The 16,170-nt window shown below is 37.0% G+C and overlaps 1 long non-coding RNA gene across 1 annotated transcript; it reads left to right on the top strand.

Moving 5' to 3' along the window:
* The first annotated feature begins 425 nt into the window (after positions 1 to 425).
* Positions 426 to 15,799, top strand: LOC144382481 (uncharacterized). The gene is made up of 3 exons (XR_013449475.1): positions 426 to 520; positions 12,436 to 12,582; positions 15,729 to 15,799. It is a non-coding gene; the product is annotated as an uncharacterized LOC144382481 (long non-coding RNA).
* Positions 15,800 to 16,170: the final 371 nt, after the last annotated feature.

Raw genomic sequence — 16,170 nt, 5'->3', positions numbered from 1 at the left:
TTAAATCTCTCTTCCACCTGCAAATAGGAGAGTTGAGCCTTAAATTATGTTAATTTGACATAGGAAATTTTAATCATCCTGTGTAAGATGGCTTGCTTGTTTGTTGCATTTGTACTGCTCAGATCACTGTCCTAAAAGTTTCACCTTTTAAAAGTAATCTGTTTCAGGGGCGCCTGGGTGGCTCAGTCGTTAAGCATCTGCCTTTGGCTCAGGTCGATCCCAGGGTCCTGGGATTGAGCCCCACATCGGGCTCCCTGCTCGGCGGGAAGCCTGCTTCTCCCTCTCCCTCTCCCCCTGCTTGTGTTCCCTCTCTCGCTGTCTCTCTCTCTCTCTGTCAAATAAATAAATAAAATCTTTAAAAAAATAAAAAAATTTTAAAAATAAAAGTCATCTGTTTCAGAATAAATTTTAATAGCTACTTAATATACTACTTTATATCTCAAAAATTGTTACTTTATCATAATTTTTATTGTTTTAGGTGCAAAGATGGTTTGAAAGGATTTACATTCTCTGCTCTTAGGTAAGTAGTTTATTTACCTTATGTTAAGAGAGAATTTGCAAGTTAACTTTTTCAAAAAGTAATATTATTGCGCATAATTACAATAGATGTTTATCGACTCAGTTTTCTAGCCCAAAATAATTGCAGGAGTCACAGTCACTTTTACGATATTTTATTAAAAGAGTCTAATTTATTGGATTTCTTTCCCCCTAAAAATCAGTCAATCAACAACTGTTTTTGGAGGTGCCTGGGTGGCTCAGTCGTTAAGCGTCTGCCTTCGGCTCAGGTCGTGATCCCAGGGTTCTGGGATCAAGCCCCACATCGGGCTCCCTGCTCAGCGGGAAGCCTGCTTCTCCCTCTCCCACTCCCCCTGCTTGTGTTCCCTCTCTCACTGTGTCTCTCTCTGTCAAATGAATAAGTGAAATCTTTGAAAAAAAAAAAATCAACAACTGCTTTTGGGACCTATTGTGTGCCTCATATCACTGGGTGTTAGGAAAGAATTAGAAGAACTCTCTCTTCAAGGAGCATTGGAAAAACAAAGCTACATGTGAATAATTACTGCAAAATTAAATACTGAATTGTGTGGTACCACATTATGGGCTTCATTAGGACAGGGCTCATGTCAGACACATTTTGAATCATAAGCTTCACTAGAGTCACTAGAATCTGCTTTTCACCCTGTATGCCATCTCTTGCCATAGTTATTGGCCGATAGTAGTAGATAGTGTAGAAAAGTTGGTTGGCAGCACTTCCATTGTATTTTACAGTTCACCAAGCATTTTCACATAGATTAGAAAATTTTCACAGCAGTTCTGTGAGATGGGTATTTTTATGCCCATGTGACGTGAGGCTTAGAATACTTAACTAATTTAATGTCACACAGTGACTGCATATACTTACTTGAAACCTAATGCTCTTCCAGTTTGTATTATAAATGTTGCCTCTTTTATTCTCCTAAGTACATATAGTAGATGCTTAGTGAAGATTAGGTGTGGAGTATTTATTATAAATATAGGAGGGAAAAATTAGGGTAGCCTTCGGTATGCTAGAAGATTTCATATGACTGTCTTTTTTAGGTTATTTTGAGGATCAAATGAGTTAATGCATGAAAAGTGTTTAGAACTGTGCATGGCACATAGTGCTCAAGAAATGTTGGCTATTACTGTTATTATTATTCTTATGGGGATAAGCCTTAACCTGCACTTGAAGGATAGCTTTAGAGAACTAGAAGGGAAGAGGAGGAACCTTCTGGGTAGAAGTGAATAATGTTAGCAAAAGTATGAAAATTATAAACATGAAATATGAGGTAAGAGTGGGAAAATCAACTTAATTGGTATGAAAAGCTTATTTTAGGGATCATAAGGTTTTGTGGGGTTTTTTGATTTTTTAAATGATGGTCAGAGCAGGGCCAGATTTTGGAAGACCTAAACAGAAAAAAAGGAAGACAAATTTGAATTTGATAAGATGGGCAGTAGAGAGCCACTAAAGGGTTTTGAGCAGGGTAGTTGACATTGTTTCAGAAAGATTAGTCTGGCCACAGTATTTGGGACAGACATTGTGAAAGAGAGAATCAGAAGGAAGAAAGATGAAGTGATAAGGACTGGGATTTGGCGACAGTGGAGGATTAAAGAGAAAGAGGCAAAGTTGAGACTGGTGTCGAAGGAAATGAAGACCTACTGATTGATATTTTCCTTCTTCCTCTTTCCCTCCAATCCTTGCTACGAGCCAAGTTTTGAAAACCTAAGTACATGAAAAAAGGTGCTATTAACAGAAAATCAGATGGTGTGCAAGGAAGCTAGTTTGGGAGGGGACAAATTGAGTCCCCTGTGTGAATAAGAGTATCTTTGGTTGTGGAAACTCTGTGGTAACAGTAACTAAGTCATAATACACAGCGGTAATTTTTTCATATTATATTTTTCATTGAAAGATCATGAAACATTTCAGAAAATAACTTTTTGTTGTTGTTGCATTGAATGTGAAGATTCTATGTTATGTCAAAAGTTTATAACAAAACCAAAAGTTGGTTTTCCTAAAGAGAAAACTTTGCCTTTTCCCGTGTCTCTCCATAGGCTCCCAGAATCCTTACAGAAACTCAAAATGTATCCGATATTTTTGTGTCTCTTCGTCAAATCCACTCAAAATAAGGGGCTGGATAACTATTTGCACTTAGAATTTACTCTGTATTATAGGAAAATATTCTGGGAAAAAATGGTTATTAATTCTCGCTAAGTTAGTAGAAGTTATGAGAACAGATAGAGTCAAGGATAGAGTCAAAGGCTGGGAACCAGTTCAGGAGCCTTATGGTATACCAAACCTGCATCAACATAGTTTAATACTTAGAAGTGTATAGGCAGCTTAGTGATTAAGAGCCCAGGCTTTAGAGTCAGACAGTTTTTTGGGTCCAAGTAATTGTTTTTGGATGTGGTCAAATGCTTTTTCATGCTAACTCTCACGGAAATGATGGCACCTACTTACTTCGTAGTGTTGCTATGAGGATTAAATGATTTAATCCTCTGTACTGTCCTGTCATATAGTAAATGTTCAGAAAATGCTCATTATTACTATATTTGATCATTCAGTATGTATTAATTAAATTTTTACTATGTGCCAGTCCCTGGGGTGTAATAGCAAAAGATGTATAGAGTCTCACAGACCCACAGTTTAATGGGGGATGCAAACTACTAATAAGGTGCTTCTGCTACTGGGGACTCATTGGGCTTTGATAGCACAGGGAAGGATTGCTAACTCACTGCAGCTTGGGCGGGGACAGTTTCTCCAAGGAAGTGACCTCTAATCTGAGATGGTCAGTCCTGGCCAAAAGAGAAACAGTATTATGAACAGTGTGAGAGAGATGATTTTATCTGTTCTAACATAGTTTTTGTCTTGTTTATAAAGAACAGTAGTACAGACCTTGAACTCTCCATGCACACCCATGATTAAGAACCAAATTCTTTTGGAATAACAGCTACTGAGACTGCACGGCTGCCACCTTGTGACAATCTCATTACATGCCCTTTATGATTTAATAAGCTAGATATTTTACCAAGTTTGTCCGAATGAGATGGGATACAGTTGTTGATAGTAATAGCTTGTTTCACCTCTCTTTTCTGAGTGTTTACATTTTCTTATTCTATTTGTCATAGGTCCCATGTTCCAGAACCTTAGTGTAGTATTACTGATCCCTTGTTTTTGTCTGCATTTTATGGTATTTTCTGAAAGTTCAGCAGGTAGAGTTCTCTTAAGAAAGCTTAGTTATTCTTTAGAAGAGCAATGACTCATAGTGAAGGTACAAACAGCAAAAATGGAAAACTAGTAAAGGATACTGATTGAATGATATCTAATGGTAGCAATTCTTTTTTTCTTTTCTTTTTTCTTTTCTTTCTTTTCTTTCGCATTGTCTGGGAAAAAAATACTCCAGTTTTGATGAGATAAGAATAGTGTCTTCTCCCAGATATTAGGTTTTTCAGAAGAGAAATAACTAGATTAGAATAATATTGAGTTTAAGGTTTTCTAATGAAATTATGTGAGAATGCATGGAATCTTGACCATTTTATGATTCTCAGTCTTTAGTTTCCTCCATTTCCCTGAATATCTTTATATGACCTAATAGTGCATTGCAGCTATTTTATGACTCAAAGTGACATGAGATATAACTTTATACTGAAAAATGAGAACCTCATTCAATTGTAACTATTAGTAGAATTTAGACAAAAAAATAGAATTTTTTGATCAACTAGTAGACCCAAGTAAATATTTCACCTGCTTTTTTGTTTGAAAAAACTTCAAGGTGTGTAATATCTTTAAAAAGTGGTAACTTAAGTTAAAAGGGTGCATCATAAAAGTGTTATGCTGTATTTTACTTGGTTAATTTGATTTTAAAATACGTGCATTGTTGGGAAGCTTGGGAAGATGGTGGAGTAGCAGGACCCTAAGTTCACCCCATCCCATGTTGACAACTAGATATTACTCACATCGATGTAAATACGCTAGAGGGCAATCCAAAGATGGGCAGAACAAACTCCACAACTAAATGTAAAGAAGCTGCATCTGAGGGGGTGCCTGGGTGGCTCAGTCAGTTAAGTGTCTGCCTTCAGCTCAGGTCATGATCTCAGGGTCCTGGGATCAAGTGCCATGTCGGGCTCTCTGCTCAGTGGGGAGTTTGCTTCTCCCTCTCATTCTCCCTCTGTGCTTTCCCTCTCTCTTTTTCTCTCTCAAATAAATAAATGAACTCTTTAAAGAAAAAAAAAAGCTGCATCTGAGAGGTTCCCAAGGGTAGAAACAGTGGTTGGGAGCTGCCCACAGGAGGGAGGGAGCTACGGGTGTAGAGAGGGGAAAGAAAACAGTCTCTCACACTAGGGATCCCAAACCATAACATCTGGCTTTGAAAACCAGAGGGGCTGAATTCCATGAGTTTGTATAAATCACAGGATTTGGAGTCTGGAGCTTAAAAAGTCAGCTGACTCAGCACCGGGCAAGATGGGAGAGTGAGTGATAGCTGGATCCTGCCTTTAAAGATACAGCAGCCCATAGAGAGGCAACATAGAAATGACAGTTTGCATAGTGCCTGGGACAAACAAGAGGAAGATATGTTTATACTGATTTTGAGTGTGTTAGGGGACTTCTCTGGGAACAAAGGAGGTGGCAGGCACCATTTTCCTCCCCTGCTGCCCAGCATAAACACAGGGCCACCTGTGGGCAGCACTGCGCAGACACTTGCTACCTAACCTGCTAGCAGTGTGCCTTGCCCATGTGTTCTCCTGAGGACTGGCACACTCCAAGCATGCTGACCTCAGCCCTTAGCTCACCTGATGTCTTCTCAGAGCTCGCAGCCTGTGTCTCACTAACACCACAGAAAGCAAGCAAAGCCCACAACAGATACAGAGTCAATGAAGATGTCTGGACTGAAAGAAAAAGTGACTCAGACACAACACAAGCAACACAAACAGGAGGTTCCCCTGAAGTGCCAGGTTCTGGTGAACAGGGGACACTATACTGCAGAGCAGTACAGGACCTCTTCTTCATGAAGCCATTACTTTCAAGAGCAGAAGGTGTAGCTGACTTTCCTAACAAAGAGAAACTGACACAGATAGACAAAATGAGGAAACAGAGGAATATGTCCCAAATGAAAAAACAGGACAAAATCACAGCAGGAGATTAAGTGAAACAGAAAAAAGTAAGATGTTTGATAAAGAATTTAAAGTAATGCTCATAAAGATAGTGGACTTCAGAAAAGGGTGGAGGACATCAGTGAAACTCTTGACAAAGAGATAAAAAATGGGTGCCTGGATGGCTCAGTCATTAAGTGCCTGCCTTCAGCTCAGGTCATGATCCCAGGGTCCTGGGATCGAGCCCTGCATCGGGCTCCCTGCTTGGCAGGAAGCCTGCTTCTCCCTCTCCCACTCCCCCTGCTTGTGTTCCCTCTCTTGCTGTGTCTCTCTCTGTCAAACAAATAAATAAATAAACTCTTTAAAAAAAAGAGAGAGATAGGGGCGCCTGGGTGGCTCAGTCGTTAAGCGTCTGCCTTCGGCTCAGGTCATGATCCCAGGGTCCTGGGATCGAGCCCCGCATCGGGCTCCCTGCTCCGCGGGAAGCCTGCTTCTCCCTCTCCCACTCCCCCTGCTTGTGTTCCCTCTCTCGCTGTCTCTCTCTGTCGAATAAATAAATAAAATCTTAAAAAAAAAAAAGAGAGAGATAAAAAATAACGTATCAGAGGTGAAGAACTTGATAAATGAAATTAAAAATACAATAGATGGAATAAATAAACAGTAGGCTACAGGAAGCAGAGGAGCCTGTAAGTGACCTGGAGGATAGAGTAATGGAAAGCAATCAAGCTGAACAGGTGAGAGACACATAAATACTACATAATGAGAATAGACTTAGAAAATTCAGTGACTCCATCAAGCATAAGAGAGAAAGGGGGACAGAAAATGTATTTGAAGAAGTAATAGCTGAAAACTTCCCACATCATGGGAGGGAAACAGAGATCCTGATTCAGGGGCACAGAAATCCCCCTGTTAGGATTCAACCTAAGGAGGTACACACCAAGACACACAGTAATTAAAATGGTAAAAAATAGTGATAAACGAAGAATTTTATTTTATTTTATTTAAAGATTTTATTTATTTGACACAGAGAGAGAGATAGCGAGAGCAGGAACACAAGCAGGGGGAGTAGGAGAGGGAGAAGCAGGCTTCCCGCCAGGCAGGGAGCCCGATGCAGGGCTCAATCCCAGGATCCTGGGATCATGACCTGAGCCAAAGGCTGACACTTAACGACCGAGCCACCCAGGTGCGCCAGGAAAGAATTTTAAAGATTGTAAAAAAAAAAAAGATGGTTACATATACAGGAAACCCCATAGGCTATCAGCTGATTTTTCAGCAGAAACGTTGCAGACCAGAAGGGACTGGTATGATATATTGAAAGTGCTCAAAGGGAAAAATTGGAAGCCAAGAATATTCTATCCAGCAAGGCTGTCATTCAGATTAGAAGGAATTTCCCAGACAAACAAAAGTTAAAAGAATTCATGACCACTAAACCAGCCCTACAAGAAATGCTAAGGGGGGCTTTGTAAGAGGAAAACAAAAATCATAAGTAAGAGTAAGAAAAAACAGGAAGTACAAAAACAACAAAAAAATAAGTATATCTATAAAAATCAGTCAAGAGAAGCACAAAATAAAAGGATGTAAAATATGATACCAAATATCTGAAATGTGGAGAGGAGAGGAGTAAAATTAAGCAACCATTAGCTGAACATAGACTGCTATATGCGGAAGATGTTATATATAAACCTAACGGTAACTACAAGTCAAAAACAGTAATAAATTGAATGAGATCTTGCCATTTGCAACGACGTGGATGGAACTGGAGGGTATTATGCTGAGCGAAATAAGTCAAACAGAGAAAGACATGTATCATATGACCTCACTGATATGAGGAATTCTTAATCTCAGGAAACAAACTGAGGGTTGCTGGAGTGGGGGGTGGGGTGGGAGGGATGGGGTGACTGGGTGATGGACACTGGGGAGGGTATGTGCTCTGGTAAGCACTGTGAATTGTGCAAGACTGTTGAATCTCAGATCTGTACCTCTGAAACAAATAATGCAATATATGTTAAGAAAGAAAAAAAGAAGAAGAAGAATGTAGCAGGAGGGGAAGAATGAAGGGGGAGAAATCAGAGGGGGAGAAGAACCATGAGAGACGATGGACTCTGAAAAACAAACGGAGGGTTCTAGAGGGGAGGGGGGTGGGAGGATGGGTTAGCCTGGTGATGGGTATTGAGGAGGGCACGTTCCGCATGGAGCACTGGGTGTTATGCACAAACAATGAATCATGGAACACTATATCTAAAACTAATGATGTAATGTATGGGGATTAACATAACAATAAAAAAATTAAAAAAAAACAGTAATAAATTAAAAAAAACAATAAGGAATCCAAATATTTTGCTAAAGAAAGCCAACAAATCATGAAAGAAGAGAGCAAGAGAAGAAAGGAACAGAGAGGAACTATCAAAATAACCATAAGTCAAGTAACAAAATGGCAATAAATACATACATATCAATAATTACTTTGAATGTACATGGACTAAATGCTCCAATCATGGCACATGATGACAGAATGGATAAAAAAGCAAGACCCATCTACATGCTGCCTGCCAGAGACTCATTTCAGACCTAAGGACATATGCAGACTGAAAGTGAAGGGATAGAGAAATATCTATCATGCAAATGGAAGTGAAAAGGTAGCCTGAGTAGCAAGTTATATCGACAAAATAGACTTTCATACAAGGACTGTAAAAAGGGACAAAGGACACTGTATGAACATAAACAATACAATCCAACAAGAAGATATAAAAATTGTAAATATTTATGAATCCAACTTGGGAGCACCCAAATAAATACATAAAGCAGTTAATAACAAACATAAAGAAAATGATCAATAGTAATACAGTAATAGTAGGGTACTTCAACACTTCACTTACATCAATAGACAGATCATTCAAACAAAATCAACAAAGAAACAGTGGTTTTGAATGACATATTGGCCCAGATGGATCTAACAGATATAGTCAGAACATTCCATCCTAAGACAGCAGAATACACATTCTTTTCAAATGTACATGGAGCATTCTCCAGATTAGATCACATATTAGGCCACAAAACAAGTCTCAACAAATTCAGAAAAATTGAAGTTATAAAAATACATCTTTTCTGACCACAATGGTATGAAACTAGAAATCAAGCACAAGAAAAAACATGAAAAGCACATAAATACATGGAGGTTAAATAACATACTACTAAACAATGAATGAGTAAATCAAGAAATCAAAGAGGAAATAAAAAATACATGGAGAGAAATGAAAATGCAAACACAATAGTCCAAAATCTGAGATATAGCAAAAGCTGTTCTAAGAGGGAAGTTTATAGCAATATAGGCCTACCTCAAGAAGCAAGAAAAATCCTAAATAAACAACCAATCTAACCTTACATCTAAAGGAACTAGAGAAAGAACAACAAACAAAGCCACAAGCCAGTAGAAGGTAGGAAATAATAAAGATTAGAGCAGAAATAAAGTAGAAACTAAAAAAACAATAGAACAAATCAGTGAAACCAGGAGCCAGTTCTTTGAAAAATCAACAAAATCATAAGCCTTTAGCCAGATTCATAAAAAGAGAAAGAGGACTCAAGTAAATAAAATTAGAAATGAAAGGGGAGAAGTAACAACCAAAGCACAGAAATCAAAAAGATTGTAGGAGAATGTTAACCTATGTCCCAGCAAACAAAAGTCCAGGACCAGATGGTTTCACAAGGGGATTCTACCAAACATTTAAAGAAGAGTTAACACCTGTTCTCAAACTATTCCAAAAAATAGAAAAGGAAAACTTCTTAATTTATTCTATGAAGCCAACATTACCCTGATACCAAAGCTAGATAAAGACACTACAAAAAAAGAGAAATACAGGCCAATATCTCTTTCTGAACATAGATGCAAAAATTTTCAACAAAATACTAGCAAACTGAACCCAACAATACATTAAAAATTCATTCACCAGAATCAAGTGGAATTTATTCCTGGGGTGCAAGGGTGGTTCAGTATTCACAAGTCAATCAATGTGATTCATCACATCAATAAAAGAAGGAATAAAAACCAAATGATCTTCTAGAGGGGAGGGGGTTGGGAGGATGGGTTAGCCTGGTGATGGGTATTGAGGAGGGCACGTTCTGCATGGAGCACTGGGTGTTATGCACAAACAATGAATCATGGAACACTAAATCTAAAACTAATGATGTAATGTATGGGGATTAACATAACAATAAAAAAATTAAAAAAAAAATTATATGGAAAAAAAAAAAAAACCAAATGATCATTTTAATGGATGCAGAAAAAGCATTTTAGAATATAAAACATCCATTCATGATAAAAACCCTCAGCAAAGTGGGATTAGAGGGAACACCTCAACATAATAAAAGCCATAAATGAAAAACCCACAGCTAACATAATATTCAATGGTGAAAAACCGAGAGCATTTCCCCTAAGGTCAGGAACAAGACAAGGATGTCCACTCTCACCACTCATATTTAACGTAGTACTGGAAGTCCTAGCCACAGTGATCAGAAAAGAGGAAGGAAGAAGTAAAACTTTTTCTATGTGCAGATGACATGATACTATATATGGAAAACCTTAAAGACTCCACCAAAAAGCTATTAGAACTGATAAATGAATTCAGTAAGATTGCATGATACCAAATCAACATATAGAAATTCATGGTATTTTTATATACTAATAAGCAACAGAAAGAGAAATTAAGAAAGCAATTCCATTTACAATTGCACCAAAGGTAATAAAATATCTAGGAATAAACTTAACCAAGGAGGTGAAAGACTTGTGTAAAAATATATAAATTATCTTTTATCAATGTTTTACAGTTTATATTTTATATATATATATTATATATAGTTTATATATTTATAAACAATATTTATAAACATTGATAAAAGATGTTGCTGTTTCTACACAAACAAGTGGAAAGATAATCTGTGCTCATGGATTGGAAGAACAAATATTGTAAAAGTGTCCATACTACACAAATGTATACAATCTACAGATTTAATGTTATCCCTATCAAAATACCAACAACATTTTTCACAGAACTGGAACAAAGAATCCTAAAATTTGTATGGAACCACAAAGACCCCGAATAGCCAGAGCAATTTTGAAAAAGAAAAGCACAGTTGGAGATGTCACAATTCCAGACTTCAACTTATACTACAAAGCTTTAGTAATCAAAACAAGCGTGGTACTAGCACAAAAATAGGCACATAGATCAATGGAACAGAATAGAAAACCAGAGGTAAACTCACAATTATATGGTCAGTTAATCTTCGACAAAGCAGGAAAGAATATCCAGTGGGAAAAAGACAGCCTCTTCAACAAATGGTGTTGAGAAAAGTGGACAGCAACATGCAAAAGAATGAAACTGGCCCACTGGCTTACACCATACACAAAGCTAAATTCCAAATGGATTAAGGACCTAAATGTGAGACATAAAACCGTAAAAATCCTAGAAGAGAGCACAGGCAGTAACTTCTCTGATGTCGGACATAGCAACTTTTTTCTAGATATGTCTCCTGAGGCAAGGGAAGCAAAAGCAAAAATAAAACTATTGGGACTACATCAAATAAAAAGCTTCTGCACAGCAAAGGTAATAATCAACAAAACTAAAAGACGGCCTATGGGATGGGAAAAGATATTTGCAAATGACATATCTGATAAAGGGTTAGTATCCAGAATTATAAAGAACTTCTATAACTCGATGCCTGAAAAACAACTAATTCAATTTAAAAATGAGCAGACAAGATGAACGAACATTTCTCCAAAGAAGACATCCAGAGTCCAACGGACACATGAAAAGATACTCACCATCAGTGATCATCAGGGAACTGCAAAGCAAAACTGCAATGAGCTATCACCTCACACCTGGCAGAATGGCTAAAATCAACAACACAGGAAACAACAGGTGTTGGCAAGGATGTGGAGAAATAGGAACCCTCTTGCACTATTTGTGGGAATGCAAACTGATGCAGCCATGCTGGAAAACAGTATGGGGATTCCCCAGAAAGTTGAAAATGGAACTACCCTACAACCTAGTACTCACAGTACTGGGTATTTACCCAAAAAATACAGAAACACTAATTCACAGAGACACTACGTGTATCCTCTGTTTATTGCAGCATTATTTACAATAGCTAAATTATGGAAGCAGCCCAAGTGTCCATCAATAGGATAAAGAAGAGGTTTTATACACACACACACATACACATATACACACAATGGAATATTGAGCCACAAAAAAGAATAAAATCTTCCCATTTGCAACAACATGGATGAGCTAAAGAGTATAATGCTAAGCAAAATAAGCCAGCTAGAGAAGGACAAATACCATATTATTTTACTCATATGTGGAGTTTAGGAAACAAAACAAATGAGCAAAGGAAAAAAAATGAGAGAGAGAGACAAACGAAGAAATAGACTCTTAACTACAGAGAACACACTGATGGTTACCAGAGGGTAGGTGGGTGGGGGTGGGTGAAATAGGTGAAGGAGATTAATAGTACACTTATCTTGATAAACACTGAATAATGTTGAGTCAGTGTATTATGCACCTGAAACTAATATAACACTGTATGTTAACTATGCTGGAACTAAAATAGAAAACTTAATAGAAGAATTTATTGCATTATTAAAGAAATGGCTGTCAGCATTTTCTTATAAAGGATAAGATTTTATTTAAATTTTGAAAAACATTTCAAATGATAAGGTACTCTCCAAAATGTATTTGTATATTAACAGAATCAGGATGGGTTTTTTTTCCTTATTGTCTTTTTCCTTTTATTTTTTAAAGGTGAAAATGCCTCACATTGTGCTCTTTTCTTTAGGTTTATTGTAGGGAAGGAAGAAATTCCCACACATTCTTATTCACCAGAAGCAGCATATGCAAAAGTGGAACAAAAGACAGAGAAACATGAAGAAAAGCCAAGAAGATTGAATATAATTGCTCTAATCAGGAAACTTGTGGATTCAGTGTAAGTTTTTTATCTTGATATTTAGCACACTGTGTTATTGTTTTATATGATATTTGTACTTTGCCAAGGTGTTTTATTTTCTTTTCAGTAATGATATACATATATATCATATCTATCTATCTTTTTTTTTTTTTTTTTTTTTTACCAGAAAGAGTGCATAGAGTTTTATAAAAGGCACATAATGGCAAGTCAGTGTTATTTATTATTTTTGTCTGGACTATAGACCAACATATGCCTTTAGAATAGATTTATATGAACTTGTAATAGTTTTCTATGTCAAACTAGACACAGTTGTAGGAGGCTAGAATGGGGAACTTTAGGAAACAGGTTAATATGTGCTAATCAAATATTCCAAATGTGGAAAGGAGAAAGAAAAGTTCTGGGGCACATTCAAGAAGATAGAGGAATAATAAGGAGCAAACCTTACATAAATGTTTTTTGTAAGAGTAGAAATTTTCAGGGCTTTGGAAATGGAATAAAACATCTTTATTTGTATATTATACAAAGAAGTCTGAATTTCATACAAATAGTACTTGTTTTTTTTTGGTTTGTTTTTTTTTAACTTTGTCCTTTTGTTGTTGTTGTTATGTTAGTCACCATACAATACATCATTAGTTTTTGATGTAGTGATCCACGATCCATTGTTTTCGTATAACATGCAGAGCTCCATGCATTATGTGCCCTCCTTAATACCCATCACTGGGCTATTTCAAGTATAGGAATTATACTTCTATATAATATTAAAATACATCTATAATTAATAGAAAATTTAGTGATTTAAAATTAGAACATCAGTCAATAAAAATAATCTTTGTAGTGATATTTTAGAGAGTGTTGAATGAATAGCCAATATAGAAAGTTAGGGATCAGTTATGGGAAGCTGAAGCCAATAAATCAGACCTTAGACTCTCATTTCACCCCTGCTGGCTTTGTGACTTTGGGCAAGTGATTTAACCACTCTGGACCCTAAAGTCCTCATCTGTTAACTTGGGTTAATGATCTCTGTTATGGAGTGTTGCGTCCATTAAATGAAATAACATGAGTTGCCTCACGTACATGAGCACAGAGTAGGTGCTCAAAATTTTTACTGTATTTAAAGACTTTGTCTTCATTTTAGTATACAGCACATACAGAAGGTAAGAGGGAGGGAAGGAATAACAGATGGCAGGAATAATTGTGGTAGTAAACTTTTTTTAAAAATTTATGTATATCCTTTTTTTATCATGATAAGTGCACTCCTTAATCCCCATCACCTGTTTCACCCATATCCCTAACTACCTCCCCTCTGATAATCAGCAGTTTGTTCTCTGTAGTTAAGAGTCTGTTTCTTGATTAGTTTCTCTCTTTTTTTTTCCCTTTGCTCATTTGTTTCCTAAATTCCACATATGAGTAATACGGTTGAATATTACTCTGTGTTTGTGTGTGTGTGTGTGTGTGTGTGTGTGTGTGTGTGTGTGTGTATACCACCTCTTCTTTATCCATTCATTGATTGAAATGGGCTGTTTCCATAATTTGGCTATTGTAAATAATGTTGCAATAAACATAGAGATGCATATGTCCGTTTGAATTAGTGTTTTGTAATTTTTGGGTAAATAGCCACTAGTGAGATTGGTAATGAACTTCTTAATTCTTAAGCAAGTTCAAAATAGTTACTGATCACCTGAGTGAAGAAAAGAGACAAGGAATCCCTATTCATGGAAATCATGTCACCATGAATCAGAGGGGAATGCGGAGACGGGAATGCAGAGAATGTATTATGTGGGTGAATGATGCCTTGGGTATCAGAACTAATCAGGTCATGGCAGAACTTGTCAGACTTGCCTCCGTGAGTCCACTGCTGTGGAAGCAGATGCAGGGTAATACATAAGCAGAGCAGATAAGACAGGAGATGGGGAGTCCAGGTTTTGAGAAGTTTTAATAACAGACTGAGGGAAGATTAAATGACAGTATAGCTGATACCAGAATTGAACTTCACTAGCAAAGAGAGTTTAACGATTTCTGTGTAGTTCCAGTAGCACTGGCTGAGGAATGCCTTTGAAGAGGACACTTAGAAGTATGAAGAGTGATGGTTTACACATGGCCACCCCTCTCTGATTTACCTCTTTTAGGTCCCAGCTTTAATCCCTCAACTTCACATGGCCAGATATGTCCCATCATCCTGATGACATAAGGGCTACGGGCAGCAGGAATCCCTGCCGTCCCCCTTGTCTGGGAAGGGCTACACGTATATGCCAGCTGTGGTGCAGAATTGGATTTCCGAAAGGGTTTTGCTAATCAGTTTGCAAATGGAATTAAAGAGGTGTGGAGCCAGAATATCACTCTACACATTATTGTTACAAACAAGAAGCTTAATGTGTTCCAACCATGAGATAATTAATTAACTGCAGTCTGCAAGAATTACAAAGACTACTCATTTTGGAACATGAACACTTCATAGAGAAAGGGGGAGAGCCAGACCCCTGTTAGATATTTTACTTACTTTTTTACGCCTCAATACAGTCCTGGAGTCAGCATACCAAATAATTAAAAATCTATGTGTCTTGAACAGTAGCCCCCCCAGCAGAAACATTTACTAAACACCAGAGGACCAAGTGGTTTGCATTTAAATCACAAATAACCTACTTTTGAATTCCCACATGATCTATTACTCTATTTATTTTAAAAACTGAATTTTGAATTCTAATACCGTATCATGTTTCTTTTCCAGATGTTTTCTCTCAAATATAATTAAGTATAAATTCCTGTAACCTGAGCACTTTCTCATTATGATTGTTGCTCAAGTACTGACTTCATGGGGGACTTATGACCGTTATACTCTACAGTAAGCAACTTAAAGCTTCCAAAAGATTTGGCAGAGTATAGAGATAATATATTACATATTTTTCATATTTAGTCACAAATATTTACCAATGTTTTTTCTGTTCTGCATTTAAGTATTTTGATTGCAGTCACATATTTTATGCACCGTGTCAAATGGTGAACTGAAAAGAAAAAAAAATCTGTTATCTTTGCTTTTTTATGTCCTAAGAAACCAAAAGATGCATGCATTTAGAAACAAGTAGGTAATGTTTTCTGCTTTTTTGGTTAGAGAGTGTTAAGCACATCTACACACATACACATCATTTATTATATTTGTCTTATTTCAGATGTAAGCATGGACCAAGGCATAGGTGTTGCAAACACTATGAAGATAATTGCATCTCTTATTGCATTAAAGTAAGTATATAAAAGTATCACTGTTAGCCATGGGGAATATATATAGAAATAACTTTTTAAAGATTGTATTTATTTGAGAGAGAGAAAAAACATGAGTGGGGAGAGGGGCAGAGGGAGAGGGACAAGTAGACTCCCCACTGAGCACAGAGCCAGATGCTTGGCTTAATCCAGGACCTGAGATCATGATCTGAGCCAAAGTCAGACACTCAACTGGCTGAGCCACCCAGGCGTGCCCCATATAGAAATAACTTTTGAATTAAAGCATGATTTCAAAGTAAATGGAAAAATAGACAGTAATTGCTATCATTCTTTGCATTTGACTTGAAGAATGAGAAATTTGTGAAAAATAGATAACAATTTAGCTTTTAGTAT

This window comes from Halichoerus grypus, chromosome 7 (genome assembly GCF_964656455.1).
Source record: "Halichoerus grypus chromosome 7, mHalGry1.hap1.1, whole genome shotgun sequence".
Lineage (NCBI taxonomy): Eukaryota > Metazoa > Chordata > Mammalia > Carnivora > Phocidae > Halichoerus > Halichoerus grypus.
This window is presented reverse-complemented; position numbering and strand designations above follow the sequence as displayed.